At 38.3% G+C, this 4,922-nt stretch overlaps 1 pseudogene; it reads left to right on the forward strand.

Annotated features, from left to right (window-relative positions):
• Nucleotides 1–2,455: 2,455 nt before the first annotated feature.
• On the forward strand, nt 2,456–4,488 carry LOC130831110 (G-protein-signaling modulator 2-like; annotated as a pseudogene).
• Nucleotides 4,489–4,922: the final 434 nt, after the last annotated feature.

Raw genomic sequence — 4,922 nt, forward strand, 5'->3', positions numbered from 1 at the left:
CATTACACAAATAAAAATGAGTTTTATATTTATACATATATTCATACACATTGATATATATCATGATTTCAATCATCCTTCAGCAGTTCTTTTGGGAAAGCCTGTGTGGGAGAGGCACTGTAGGTGGCCTCTGACTTACATAGAGAAAAAAAATGGAGGCCCTCAGTCTGACAGCCCAGAAGAAACAGAATGCTGCCAACAGCTCTGGGAGTGTGGAAGCAGATGCTTCTTCACGAGTAGAACTGTAGAAGAGACTGCGTCCCTAGCTGACACCTGGATTTCAGCCTTGCAGTGGCCCAAGTTAAACTGTGCCTGGGTTCCTGATCCACAGAATCCATTTTTGTGATAACAAATATATGTTGTTTTAAGACACTAGGCTTGTGGTACTGTTGTCACACAGAAATACTCCATCACTCATACCCTACCATTGAGAGCGAATAGGATTACTAAATTCAGATAGTGAATGAACACTCCTGACGAAGGAGACAAGAGAAACAGTGCCATTTTCATTCCTTGTTAGAGGGGTGAAAAGCAGAGAAGTCCATCACAGACTGATTTTCCTCTTTCCCTGCATCTCTCATCCTTCCTTCCTTCCCTCGCTCCTTCCTTTCCTTCTTTCCTTTTTCACTTTTCTTTCATTTTCTCTTCTCTCTCTCTCTTTTTATACACTCTATGCTTTCTACACAGAATAGCTAACTGACTCTCATGATTTCAATGATCATATCACAAAATCTATTCTGATATTTCTGAATTCTGATATTTCTCCCAGTAACCTGATTTCTCTAGTAGATTTTCAACATGAAAACTGCTTATGGTAAGTGCTATAGAAACTTTTTCCACATCTATTAATTTTGAAAGAAAAATGTTTAAAGTTTATAACTGGAATGTATTTAAAACCCCTATTAGAACTCAGGCATCACATTCAGGCTGAGTTATATAAATTTTCAAGCAAGTGCTTTGTGATAGGTATAGATTTGAAAGGGTTTGCCAGTCCAACTGAAACATGTGATAAACAACAACGATATGTTATTTTTTTGAGAATGTGTCAGTAAGCTTTATTGGAAAAATATTTTTAGTTGTAGATACATAAGTATGGTTTTAATAATTCCAGTATTTAATTTAAATACATTATTTAGTATTTTTATTTGCACCAAGTATTCAGAATTGATACAGAGAATTCTTGCAACAAAACATTCCTCTTATAATGTATTATCTCAATAAATAACTGAAGAAATTCCACAGATGATCAAAATAATAAGTATACTTATTTAATAGTTCTAGTCTAAGAACTGACTCTATTGTTATAAAATCAGAGGTCTTCTCTAAATAAAACCGTTAATTTTAATCCATTATTAGAAACATGATTTTTAATGACAGTATTAGAGTGAAGACTGTGTAAAATATGTTAAAGTTCTTAAATTTTACAACTAATTTGCTCCTTTATTTTGATACACTACAATGAAAGAAAGGCAATCTGGTTTATTTACTCAACAGGTGAAAAGCATAATTGTTATGCATGCTAATGCTAGTTCTTTTGAATACAGCTTTGGAAAATGGTTTACAACTATATCATTTATCTAGCTACTAAAAAAATGTGTTGTGGATACTTTTGAGTGCTTGTTATTGTGGAAGTATTATGACCAAAAAAAAGTGAAACTTAAGGATCAGAGATGGTATTGTATCAATTCTGTACAACAGAATGAACTCATAGGCGTCTGCCATTAGGTAACATAGATCCACTAAAGCTAACATTTGTCTTAGTCACAAAGGAAGAAGGATAAAAGTTTAACATACGGATTACAGTAAGCTATAACTCTTTTTAAGAAAGCATTGCTGTGAAAGCATTGACAAAAAAGGAACCACACATAGACATTCGTGAGTAAATTGGGATATATTGTCAAATATGTGGCTCTGATCCTGGTTAATTTCACACTTTCAATGCCTATCCATAAACTATTTTGACTGATAGCTTAACTGATTTCTTTAGCATCACAGTATTCTTACCATACCGCCCATATCTAAAGATGGTCTTTCACAGTCTTTCTGGTGATGATTTCATGAAGTTTCCACTATTACTCCATCTTTTTTGTTCTAAACCAAGTATTGATATAAACCACGATTGGGATTTTATATTATGCACAATATTTTGTCCCAAATGGAGGAAATGTTTTTCTCATTGTTACCCCACAGTGCCTATCAAAATGCCTTACATGATTGGAATAAAGTATACAAATTAATCAAGGTTCCTAATGATTGGCTCCCATTAAAATGACCATTTAGGCCGGGGGAGGGGCCGCGGCCAGCCGCCTGCCGTCCAGGCGGCCGCTGCTGATGGCCGCTGCCGTGGCTTCACAGCATCCGCCTCGCTCCCCGGACTCGCTGGCCCCGGGAGAAATATTGCTGAAGTGCTGCTGAAAGGGCCAGAGATGCAAGGATTTGGGACGCATTTTGAACCTTTAAGCTGTCAGACACTGACCTCCTTTCATTATTAATAAAGAAGAAGCAAGAGCTTAAGATGTATTAACACCAACTCATTAATATACTAACCGGACAATGTTCTGCAACAACTCTACATTGTAGAACTGTATTGGCACAAAACAAAATACTTTCTTATTATACCCAGCTTATAATATGATTCGATGGAGGAAAATTTGATAAGCACGAGGGAAGACCATTCTTTTCATGTTCGTTACAGGATGGAAGCTTCTTGTCTAGAACTGGCATTGGAAGGGGAAGCGTCTGTGTAAATCTGGAGACTGCCGTGCTGGTGTGTCCTTCTTTGAAGCTGTAGTTCAAGTTGGGACTGAAGACCTAAAAACACTTAGTGCTATTTACAGCAAGCTGGGCAATACTTACTTCTATTTGCATGACTATGCAAAGCATTAGAATATCATCATCATGATTTAACTCTTGCAAGGACTATTGGAGACCAATTGGGGGAAGCTAAAGCTAGTGGTAATCTGGGCAACACCTTAAAGGTTCTTGGGAATTTTGATGAAGCTATAGTTTGTTGTCAGCAACACCTAGATATTTCCAGAGAGCTTAATGACAAGGTGGGAGAAGCAAGAGCACTTTACAATCTTGGAAATGTCTATCATGCCAAAGGGAAAAGTTTTGGCTGCCCTGGTTCTCAGGATGTAGGAGAATTTCCAGAAGAAGTAAGAAACTCTCTGCAGGCAGCTGTGGACTATTATGAGGAAAACCTATCACTAGTGACTGCTTTGGGTGACCGAGCAGCCCAAGGACATGCCTTTGGAAATCTTGGAAACACACATTACCTCCTTGGCAACTTCAGGGATGCAGTTATAGCTCATGAGCAGCGTCTCCTTATCGCAAAAGAATTTGGAGATAAAGCAGCTGAAAGAAGAGCATATGGAAACCTTGGAAATGCGTATATATTTCTTGGTGAATTTGAAACTGCCTCTGAATACTACAGAAAGACACTACTATTGTCTCAACAGCTTAAAGACAGCTGTAGACACACAATTTGGCTACAGTCTTGGAAACACACATACTTTACTTCAAGACTATGAAAAGGCCATTGATTATCATCTGAAGCGCTTAGCAATTGCTCAAGAGCTAAATGATAGAATTGGTGAAGGGAGAGCATGTTGGAGCTTAGGAAATGCATACACAGCTCTAGGAAATCATGATCAAGTGATGCATTTTGCTGAAAAGCACTTGGAAATTTCAAGAGAGGCTGGGGATAGAAGTGGTGAATTAACAGCAAGACTGGATCTCTCAGATCTTCAAATGGTTCTTGGTCTGAGCTACAGCACAAACAATTCAGTGATGTCTGAAAATATTGAAATTGATAACAGTTTGCATGGTGCAAGCCCCAAGTTTGGATGCCGGCACAGTATGGAAAACATGGAACTTATGAAGTTAACACCAGAAAAGGTATCAAACTGGAACAGTGAAATCCTTGCTAAACAAAAACCTCTTATTGCCAAACCTTCTGCAAAGCTCCTCTTTGTCAACAGATTGAAGGCGAAAAAATACAAAATTAATTCCTCCACTAAAGTTCTCCAAGATGCCAGTAATTCCATTGATCACCGAATTCCGAATTCTCAAAGGAAAATCAGTGCAGATACTATTGGAGATGAGGGGTTCTTTGACTTATTAAGCCGATTTCAAAGCAATAGAATGGATGATCAAAGGTGCTGCTTACAAGAGAAGAACACCAGGTCAGCTTCAACAGCAGCTTCTTCCACTCCTCCCAGAATGATGCTAAAAACACCATCTGTTTCCATGATGTCCCCCAACACAGATGAGTTTTTAGACCTTCTTGCCAGCTCACAGAGCCGCCGTTTGGATGACCAGAGAGCCAGTTTCAGTAATTTGCCTGGGCTTCATCTGACACAAAACAACAATCAGTCAGTACTTGGCCACCTGATGACTAATAGCAAAGAGCCTGATGAAGACTTCTTTGACATCCTTGTAAAATATCAAGTATGTCTGCATTTTTTTGTCATTCTGTATATATAGCTCAGATGTTGAGAGCTTTGGCAGTGTTATGATTCTAACTTGGGAGAAGCTCATTTTGTATTAGAGAGGCAATCAGTTGATTATTCAGGGGTCCATCAGACACTGCATCTCCCTTGTGATACCTTCTTATTTGTGTTCCTTTTGGCTGGTGAGGTGGGATGTTGCTCATGACTCCCTCTGAGCTGTGATAGAAACTACAGAAAGAGCCCCCTTTTCCTGAATTTTAGGAGATAGCATCAGGAGCAACCAGTGATTAATATGGGGAGAGCCTGGCTGGGGCCCTTCCTAGACAGTTTACCATTTGGGAGAAATGTATATATTGAGATAGCTTTCATTTTGCTGTTTTAATAATTATCAACTGAAGCGGTTAAGAAATATCTCAAATGGCTTGGAGAGGACCATGAGAAAAATAATGTTTATTGTCACTAAAAAGA

The sequence above is a fragment of the Hippopotamus amphibius genome, chromosome 1 (genome assembly GCF_030028045.1).
Source record: "Hippopotamus amphibius kiboko isolate mHipAmp2 chromosome 1, mHipAmp2.hap2, whole genome shotgun sequence".
Lineage (NCBI taxonomy): Eukaryota > Metazoa > Chordata > Mammalia > Artiodactyla > Hippopotamidae > Hippopotamus > Hippopotamus amphibius.